Here is an 11,335-nt window from a genome sequence, read left to right as displayed (position 1 = left end):
GTGACAGTAGGGGACCACTGCTCTTGTAAAGTCCATTCATGAGTCTAGAACATTGCCTCCTCGAGTACCTTTAGCCCACATTGTCTGTCAAAAGAAGCCCACAGAAAATAGGTCGTGGGTGGTCCCACTCTCAGGACACTCCGAGGTTCTTGATTTACTGCTCCCGGTTCAACTGCGGCCAATTAACGGGGAAACACCCCGAAAGGAGACCGCCGGGGACCTTGGAGAGGCCTGAGGAGGTCTACATCCCCCCCCCCCCCCCCCCCGGTTTATTAAAATATATCGGAGCTTGAATCGACATCCAGCTAGGATCATAAATATTAAGACCTACAGACCCTGCTGTGGGCTGTTAGAGATTTAAATCCACGGCTGGTCTGTGGCGTTCACCCAGTAGGCCTATTCACGCTTTGTCGTATTCCAGTCAGTGGTTATTTCAAATTGTTTGCCATTCTATTGCATCGTCCTTAAAACAATTTATGAATAGGTCTAAAAATAATGCTGATCAATCTAAAAATAGCTTTTGACAAAATGCGCAGTCCTAAAGTAGCGTTATAATATTGCAGACGAATATATACGCAAATAAATAACGTGTTCAATTCTTGCGGTGGTGTTTTTTTTTTTGCTGTAAAAGATAAGTAGAATTGAATTATCTAAATTTGACCTAAACATCGGAACTTAGTGGACTGCTCTGTAGACCACCGTCTGTTTTTTACTTTGCATGGACTGATATATTGATTAATTTATGCATTAATAATATATATAGTTAATCATTTGAACATACTTAATTTATATCTAGCGATGAGATTGATAGATTAAGACTATTTATAACTACATAAGTAGGCTAGGCCTACATATTTAACTTTATTGACGGATATGTTAAATACAGCTAGCTGCTCAGAGTTTTGGTTCATCTGTATTTGTATTCTTATTATCTTGCTTCGGTCGTGTAGGCCTCATTCTCTAACTATCCTGTGTTTTATTGTCATTACTGTTGATGCCATGACACCTGAATCTCCCCCCGGGGATTATAAAGGTTTATCTCTGATTTTAGACAAATAGATGGGAAGATATGGCCTAGTTAGATATAAGGCTCATAGATGATGGACAGGCCCACTAAAGGTCTACTCAACTTTAATTGGCTTATGAATGCATCCTGGCCATGGCCTCTTCTCCGTATTCATGCTGTTATGAACATATTGTGGGTCTATCCCACTCATGCCATGAACCTTTTCTCATATGCATGGCATTCGACACAGTGGGTCGATACAGAGTAAGACTTTCATTTCTTCAATCGCTCAAAACCTGCTAGTGGAAAATCCATAACTGGCTGTCTTGTCAACCTAAAGATTCATAATAAGACATTTATAAAAGCAAGTGAAGAGCTTTTTTATGTTTCTGGACATGCATCAACAGACTGCTTCTTCTTTGAGCCCATAATTAATTTATCAGAACTATCTTAGTCGTGCTACCACAGTTCATAAACTATCGATCACAGGGGTTGGTGTCTCCAGTTGGTAGAGTTGCACTGCTTCTCTTCCTGGGACCTTAACGAGGCCCTAATTGTTTTCAAACCCTTGACCAAATGAAAGTGAAACCGTTTGAAGTAACGGGGGTTCCGTGCTGCTGGGCGGAGCTGACCTCCTGGGGGAGGGGTCAGAGGTGCAGTGACACCACCCTCACTCAAGACATAATCTGTGTAATTGGTGTCAGGGTCGGGGGGCACATGGGGAACGTCTCCCACCTACAGACGGATCCACTCACTTGTTGACACTTTCACAAAACAAATGAAACGCTGAACCCTTCAGCCACTCAAGTGCGACAGAACCCACCGACTTTTAGCCAATTACAGACCACGGTTGACCCTAGCGATGGCTCCTTTCTCTCTTTCTGTTTTCCACCTGTTCTCTTCTCAAGCAGCTCAGTGATTTAGAAGAGCGAAAGCAACCAGAACATCAACTTCACGTTGGATTATGAGGCCTACAGCTGCTTGGGAAGAGGGGCATCTCTAGTCTTGCCCCCAACTGTTTGTTCTCAGCGTGAAGCTCTGTGTCAGTGGGTCAAAGGCCGATGCAATTTGTACACACGGGTAACCCTGCTATTGGGTGAACTAAAGTTGAAACGTGTGACATTTCAACTTGCTCACAGCTTAAAATAACCTGGACATATCTGTTGTCAATGCTGATGATAGTGGTTTCCATAGTGCTTATCAATGTTTAATGTTAAAAATTCTAAAAAAAAAATTGCTGGCCAGCCCATACTTCTCTCTCTCTCGGTTTACAATAATCGTACTATTGACACTTTAAAACCCCGCCCACTCACCCTCAACCCCGCCCACTTACCCTAAACCCCTCCCACTCACGCCACCCAGCCAGCCCAGCTACGCTGGTTCACGTCACCCAGCTGCATGGCAAGTGAGAGCGGACACAACTCTGTTATCGAGATATACAAAACAGGGAGGGATATCACACGTCGTGACTTAAAGTTCTGTTTTTGTGTGGAAGAGTTAAAATAACCCCGTGGCTCTGAGGCGGTGCGTGGAGACCGGGGGGGGCAGCCCTCGCCCTGGAGGGGGGGACGCGCTCGTGAGTGTGCGCATAATGAAAGCCATGAAGATGTGTGTTTCCTGCGAGGTGAAGCCTAAAGGGGGGTCAGCGAGTCCGCCCCCATCCTGAATGGCACATACAGAGGAACCTGGATATACACAGAGGAACCTGAACGCCAGCGGGCAGAGGTCAGCCATGCATGCATCACGGGGATCACCTTCCTCCCTCACCTGTGACTCCACATGGCCTCGCTCGCTTTCAGAAGCCACAGCTTTAGGAGGACGAAAACGGGGGGCGCGTCCTAAACCAATTAAATCGCTGAATAGCTATCCATATAAAGCGAGGGGGATGGGCAGAGGAACCTTGAGGAATTCAAAAGCACATTAGCTTCTAACAATCATTTGTTACATCAAATACACGTTGATGTAAAATTGCTGACCCCTTTGAGCAGGAAAATGTATTTTTCCTTAAGATTCAAACTTCTGTCGTGCTCAGTGCAACCGTTATGCGCGAAAAACGTTGGTTGATTTTGTGATATATTTTTTATAATAGTCCTTTCCTTTCACACACAGAAGTTGCACATGAATGCCGCGGGACAGCATAGGCCTCCGCCGTAGAGAGGGAATACACAGATGAGCAGAAGAAGTACAGGTTAAAAAAACAGAAATAGGGGGCTGGAGAGTACAAATACTCAGTGGCTGTGAATGTGTCCATTGAAGCCCTTTTCTTTTGCTGCTACCCAAATGCTCCTGCTAATGGTCTGTTAATACCAAGTAGCACCAGGAATGCTACCTTCTCAAAGCTTCCCAAGGCAGTGGCGTGTGTGTGTGTGTCAGTGTGTGTGTGTGTGTGTGTCTGTGTGTGTGTGTGTGTTTGTGTGCATGTGTGTGTGTGTGTTTCTATATGTGTGTGTTTGTATATGTGTGTGTGTTTCTGTGTGTGCGTGTGTGTGTGTGTTTGTGTGCATGTGTGTGTGTGTGTTTCTATATGTGTGTGTTTGTGTATGTGTGTGTGTTTCTGTGTGTGCGTGTGTGTGTGTGTGTGTGTGCACGCGCCTCCCTGGCGCGATCCGTTCTGTGGGGTGGGGTCGGGGAGGGCGAGTACACTACCATTCTCATCAGTCCTGTAATGAACAGGCACCACATATTTATGTTGCTGCCGGTGAGCACTTGAAACACAAGAGGGGTTACGGCGGAGAGTGGGTAGGTGTTTGGACCATTTTCAATATTTCCCCCCCGGCGCCCCAAAGGCCAGGAGGGGCGGTCCGTCCTTTACAATCATCAGGTGACCAGAAGGAAAATAGTGTGGCCTTAACAAGCCCGCATTAAAAAAGAACATCATTTTCATTATGCAGTCAAACACAATTACAAGCAAATGTTTTCTCTGTGGCGCTGCCCCTGCTTTCACGCCCTTTGTCCCGGGGCCCTTAGTACGCTGGGAGAAAGGCCCCGCTGGTCAATAGGCAGCTGAGTGGCGTGTTCCGCAGGGGCCCACATCCTTAGCCCCCCCGGTGCAGAATGCGTTTTGTTACAAGAGCAGCCATACATTCTGAGCAGATTTGTTGAATTAGGAAGCCCAGCGGGGAGGGGGGAGGCAGGGGGGTAAGTGATGGGGAGGACTTGTTGCTAGGTGACTGACATACAACGCCAGGATGCCAGTCTTCAGGGGCTTGCTGCTTCTATCTTTGTTTTTTTTTAGGAAGGGGGGGATTTTTTTTTGTCTTGTGTTCCTCCTTGTAACCACCCCCAACCCCCCCCCCCCCTCCCTACACCATAGCCCCTCCCCTGCCCTGCCCCTTCTCCTCCCACCCATTAATTTACTTGTCTGGACTTCCTTGTCGCTGAAGTGTGGATAATAATGCTGGAGAGAAATCTGACAAAGCAGTTGAAATCATGGATATCAGTTTTTATGCATATGTATATATTTATTGTTTTTACAGTAAACTTATTAAGAACCACGTCTTCCATTTTTTTTTCTGTCCCCCGTAGGTATGCTACTAACTTGGAAATATTGTGGGAAAAGGGGAAATGCTTTGAATGGGAAAGTGGTGGAATGGGAGGATTCCTCCTCCTAACACGCTAGTTAGCACAGAGACTGACACGAAGCGTTAGCCTCATGAAGACACTCAGCACAAAAAATAAATGGTATTTTCCTGGGGCTGGTAAGTGACACACAAGGACGGCTGGGGTTTCTCTTTGCCGTTACCTTCCTATAAGCACTGCCAAGTGGGAGCCCTGTCTCTGAGTGCAGTTGTATGAATTCATGCTTCATGATGAGCTAAATAATTATATTCATACATATTCATCTCCCTGGAAGCAATGCTCTGTTTTGCCATTATAGCCTTCAGTAATTATTCTGGAAATATATATATATATATATATATATATATATATATATACATTCATATATGTGTATATATATATATATAATTGTATTTATTGTTTTCATTATGCAATTGCTTGATTCTCTTTGCAGGTTTTTTTGTAGCTCAATGCTAATTTCTATGTCCCCCTCTCCTCTCCTGAGTGGAGGACTCAGATGTGGGGCTCATTTCTTGTTCTGTCAGCCTTTTGGCAGAAGGTCAGCCCTCCTGAGTCCCTCAGAGGCTGAATGATTCATGGGATCATCATCCACAGACACAGCGCGAGATGAGGCTGATTCTGACACATATCAGAGAAAATCTTACATCGTTTGCAATCAAAAACCCAAACACCGACCTTGCATCTTTTTTTTTCTGTTGCAACTTTGGGAATCGATTTACATTTTCATTGACACACAGTTGTTAATAATATTTTTGTCTTTCAAAATGCAAAGTGCAAATGTAAATAATATTTCCTAGGGTATTCAAATGACTGAATAAGGCATTCAGATGGAAATTGTGTTTGTGTTTACATGGCACATATTAATTCAGTCTAATTTTATATTCATACTATTCTGGTGACAGCACAGACTATCTTTGAGTATTATTTTTAGATTTTGAAGGATTTAAGGCAGGCCCCGTCTGCATTGTTTTCCTTCAGACTACAAATGCAGGAGGACAGGATTCAGAGTAACTGGTGCTGTCTCTAGTGAAATAAAGCTGTCTCTTTGTTTGTCTCCAAATGTATTACAGTTTCAGAATTCCTCCCACCTTTCAGCGTCATGCATTCATGGGCTGCCGTGCCTGTGGAGATTCAGGGTCATTGAGTTTTTTATTTCTCCTTGGTGCTGCGTTTATCTGAAGCTGGGCCTGAAGGTCAGCCGGAATAAGACGAGGAAGCCATTGTGGATGTGTTCCTCCAGCTCATACCTCCCCGATTCCCTTTCACCGAGAAAGCGTGTCTCTTTGTGCTGCCAGAGGTTGGTGAGACGATCAGGCCACACCTGTGCCATGAGGAGAATTCCCCTGCTCTCACACAAGGCCGTTGCAGGCAGGCGTTCTGAAAGCTTTCGCTAAAAAATTGCGAATGTCAATGATTCCACCAAGGAACCACATGGAAGCAAAAATAAAGATGTGCTCCGACTGTGTTTGGAAAAAGGGTTGGGCCTGTTTGCTTGTATAATGACCAATCGTTTGGCTGTGTGGGGGAATGAGAGTGTGAAGGGATAGTGCTGCTGCTGCTGCTGCTGCTGCTGCTGCTGCTGCTGCTGCTTTTGTGAATTAGCTGTGATCGTGATATCTGAAACAGGGGCACTTGTGGTCTTACATTGAATATTACTCTGAACATGAAATCTATAAATCTTCAGTTTGTATTGTTTGCAGTATCATATCGTTATTAAACTGGCTTTATATATGCTGTTGGTGTCAAGGGTGCTTTTCTACCTGTAGTTTCATGAACAAGTTTTTTCTTAAATGTGTTTGAAACATTGTTTCATTGAAAACATTGAGTTAGACTAGTTAAACATTGAATATATTTTGCAATGAAGTAATACACTATTGCAGGGTATTTGAAAGATTTGAATTTTTTCACCTTTTTTATTAGGCTGTTTAAGTGGTTTATATTATGGTTCCGTGATCTGTTTTTAAGCTCTTTTGCCGGTGCACGGCAAAAGAGTGAACAGGATGACCTGAAAATAATTGATTATTGATTATCTCACGTCTAACAAGAAGTCAGGGATGTTTCCTAATGGAGAGGAGTGACGAACTCATCTGGCCGAGCTTTGGACAATCCGTCTCCCATCAAAACAACACATTCTTTAGCATTCAAAAGACGACCACAAATGATATTCAAACAATAATGCTTTATTAATCAGCAAGTACGGGTTGGCTGCAGACAGACCGGATGCATACGGGTAGAGAGCAGACTTAAGGGTTATACCCCAGAACCAGCTGGGATCTAACCCTGCCCCACCAGACCGGCCTTTCTGCTGACTATATGGTGCATCTGTTATTTATGTCTCATCAATTTATCAACGGAGTGAAAGTGAAATGCTAATGGCCACCACACTGAGTCGAGGCTGACTTCAGCATCTTACATAGTGGTGGCACATATATTCACACTTCCCCTCTCAAAAGAGGCATGAGACGGGGCTGTGGGCGCTCACCTGCGTTCCAGAGGGTTGGCAGCTCCGCTGCTGACTCGGAGTGCAACCGTTTGCTCGCTTACATTTGACGCAAATCTGAAGTATATCTATTAGTTGAGCTGATGTGATCTGCTCTGGCAGGCCGGCCCAGAACACCCCACCGCTGCTGGCCCTCATGACATGCATTTTTAATAAGCATATTAGAAAAACACCTTAAGATGTCATCCAGCAGTCACGGAGCACCGAGCATGAGCCATCGGCTGTGGCAGATATGGATTGGGATTTCTACAGCATAGCCTAACCTAGCCTAGCCTAGCCTAGCTACTCCTCTGCCCCTGGCTAAGACACAGACTAGCAGATCCATATAAACATTAGGGTACACAAGGCCGTTTCTTTGGCAGGATGCCAGGGCAACACGTTCAGGTCCGATATCCCGGAACAGGCGGTGACGGACGTCCCGGTACACGACAGCCCGGCGCGGGACGGCCACGTGCGTCCTGCAGCGCCAGACATGTCGGACGCACGGTGAATTATGAATCTGAGAAACGGGGCGGTTATCTGAACCGAGTCCCCCCACACCGTCTCCACGGGACTTTGTTCCGGCGGCACCGGTCCACCCCCGGTGTGTGTGCGGAGCAGAGAGCCGCACACTGATGAATATTTGAGGAGGCGAGGGGTGAAAGCGAGACGGCTCCCCAGCCTGTCACTCGTGTCGTGGGGCGTCGTGCCGTCGAGCGAGGTCACTTCCTCGCCGGATGACTCCGCCGCCGCCAATGACGTTGAGCGCCGCACAACCTCCCTCCCCCTCTCCCCTCACAGCCTCCCTCCCCCTCTCCCCTCACAGCCTCCCTCCCCCCACAGCCTCTCCCCTCACTCTCTCTCTCTTTGGCTCTCTCTACCACTCTGCCATCTACCCCCTTTCTATGTTTCTATGCTCATGTGATAACACACACACACACACACCCATCACTCTTGCATATGCACACGTGCACATAAACATGCAATGTACACACTCACACGCACACACATGCACACACTCTTCAACATGCACACTTGCACATAAACATGAAAGTGTACACACGCAATGACACACACATACACTCACACACACACACACACACACACACACACACACACACACACACACACAGTCCTGTGAGCCATGTACTGTCAGTTGCGTCAGCCTGCAGGTGGTAAGCCCTGGCGGCCGGGCAGCCTTCCCTCCCGTCCTCCACCTAGACGATGCTCCCCTCATCCTAATGAGCTCTGTCACCATGGCATTTGACATAAGCCGTCAGTGGAGCACAGTGGACAGACATTGGGACCCCTGTATATACAGGATATCTCCGCCCCCCCCGCCCGAGAAGTGGACTCCCAGACTCGGAAGACCCTGACCTTAAATGAGGTTGTTTATGCAGCGGAGAAGGCGGGCTCCACTCTTCAAGCGATGCTTAGCTTGATTGCAGCTTGCTAGTTCTTTGAAAACTACACCACTGACTTGGTTATCGTAAGTCTCACAAATAAGGCTTAATATTAGCAACACCTTTATTGAATAACAGATTTATTAAATATATATTAAAATGCATTAAATATGATACATTTATGAACGATGACGCAATAGTTTTAGTAATGCAAAATACTAAATAATTGTAAATATACTGTAACGAATCAAAAACTTTCAAAACTTTGTGGCTGTTACAAACACATTGTTTCCCCATGATAACAAATCATTTCATTATCATCCAATAAATCATTACTTCCAATAAAATCTGAAATGGAGGCGTTAATTGCGATGTGAGGTCCCTATGTACATATCTCCTAGAGGTTGATATTCCCTCTACTCTAAGGTTTATGGTGCATTTTGCCTGTTACTGCTGCTTTTATTCATGAAACACATAGTAATATGTTTGTTTACAACTGCACACTACATGAGTAGATTCCAAAGGTATTTCTCGGGAATCTGAAAAGACATTCATCATCTAACGTGATTTAGGCTAGATAATGGCTCTCGCGATAAGAAAGGCACGTAATCTCGCAGTCATAACAGCAGCCAGGGCGTGCCGGTTGTCAAAAACAGTGTATTTCTGTAAAGTTTTCAAATCAACACCTTGTGGACTGGCCACTATGGAAATACACTTATTAAAATCCCCTTCTGAATGATTTGTGTACGCAAATCTATTAACACCCAACTCTACATAAAAACAAAACCAATCCCCTCTGCAGCCCTATCCACACTTTCCACCTGCCTGGAGGAGATAAAGGTGTGGATGGCGGCTAACTTCCTTCAGCTCACAGCTCACAAACGGAAGCCATTCTTGTTGGCACTCCACACCAGACTCGGTCATCCACTATCACCAACATCAGCTTCTCCGGCAACGACATCCACCTCTCATCCTTAGTCACTAACCTCGGTGTCAGAATGGACCCTCACCTGACCTTTGAGGCCCACATTCAACATCTTTGCAAAACCTCCTTCTTCCACCTCAGGAACATTGCAAAACTCCGCCCCATACTCACTCTCCCCGATTCCGAAAACATCCAGAATTGTGCTGCCAGGATACTGATGGGGGTGCGGAAGTAACACCACGTCACACCCATCCTCAAATCCCTCCACTGGCTTCCTGTCCAGTACAGGATTGAATTCAAGATCTCCCTTCTGTCCCACCAGTGCCTCCATTCTTTTTCTAACCTCAAAGAACTCATCACTCCCCATTCCTCCTCAAGCCGTCTTCGCTCTGGACAGGCCAACCTCCTCCAGCTTCCGAGGACAAGACTCCGAACTATGGGCGATCGCGCCTTCTGCTCAAATGCTCTCCCTGACCATCTAAGGGCCCTACAGACTGTGGATTCTTTTAAAAAAGGCCTAAAAACCCATCTTTTTAGAAAAGCCTTTGGCTAAACTGCTATTTTAAATTATTATTTTTTCTCTGTTATTTTTCTTTTTAATCTAGTTAGTCTTTTATGTTGTATTTACCTTTTAATGTGCATTGTAGCACTTTGAGTTCATTGAGTTGATGTAAAGTGCGTTATAAATAAAATGTATTATTATTATTATTATTATTATTATTTATCATGTGTAGAATATCTCTTAACACAACAGGGAACCAGGTGCTTCGATCCGACCGCACTTTCAACGCTATGCTACGTGACGTCATTACGCGAGGCAGGTGTTACGACGTGAGTCTGCAGCTAGGAACTACAAAGTTCCATAAGATGGACTTCGAAAAGCGCATCTTGGAAGCCTCGACCCGTGAGTTCTTTCCGTGTTGTTTCTGTATAAATGTAGACAACCCGGTGGTTGAAATGGTGACCAACGAAATGGTTGTCACATTGAGAATGGTACCTCATCCTTCTCTGCACTCACATTTATCAATATGAATCCCAATTTGAATGGTTATATGAAAATTATTGTCGGTCATGTTGATCGTTTGGTTCTGTAAACGGCAGAATGGTGCGTCTCTTTAAGTGGTGCTGCAGCAAGGAGTTATGGGACGGCATTATCTCCTTTCATTTGAAAAAAGGATGCTCCAGTGTACCCTATTTTAAAGGAGATAAGAAAGGAAGCATTGAAGTCCCCTTTCTTAGCAATTAGCGAATACGAACAGCTCTTATCATGGCGGCCACTTCAGGGTCATTTCACTTATAGTTAGGAACCTCCCTAAGCAAAAAAGACTATTCGACTGCAGCTCCAGAGAATTCAGACAGCTCTTATCAAGTCTGCTACTTAGATACTTCCGGGTCATTTCAAACTGGAACCTTCCTCATAAAAAATATTATCAGACCATAGCCCAGACTCTTTGAGGTGTAGGCTACTATGACGCTGTAGCTCAGGACTGCTTGATTCAGGACTAGGCTACCGGCAACAACAGTTAAAATTTCTATATTTTTGTGTGTTCCACGCCTTATGCATTTTCTTGCATTTTTTTTAAAAAAACGTGCACAAAAAAAAACATTGGCTATGACATTTTTTTCACCTCCTTACATCGTCTCCTCGTTCCGATGTTGCAAACGCCTTGCCTCCCACGCCACATATCGGATACCCTCTGCACAACACACGCCTCATGGTGGCTCACAGGCACAGCCGGGATGGTTGCTAGGCGGTCTGCCCTCTATAGGCCGGGCTGCAGCAGCCCTGACCGCGAGTACGATCCCTTCCCTCCCCTTCACTCCCTCTTCCTCCGCTCCTTCTCATATCTTCTTCCATTAAAGCGGGCAGCCTCCGGGGCATCATCAGTTGATGAGAGCACCACTGGGAGAGTAAGGGTGACCTCAGGGTGAAGTCACGGCAC

This window comes from Pollachius pollachius, assembly GCF_949987615.1.
Source record: "Pollachius pollachius genome assembly, chromosome: 15".
In the NCBI taxonomy this organism is placed as follows: Eukaryota; Metazoa; Chordata; class Actinopteri; order Gadiformes; family Gadidae; genus Pollachius; species Pollachius pollachius.
Note: the sequence above shows the minus strand (reverse complement) of the source record.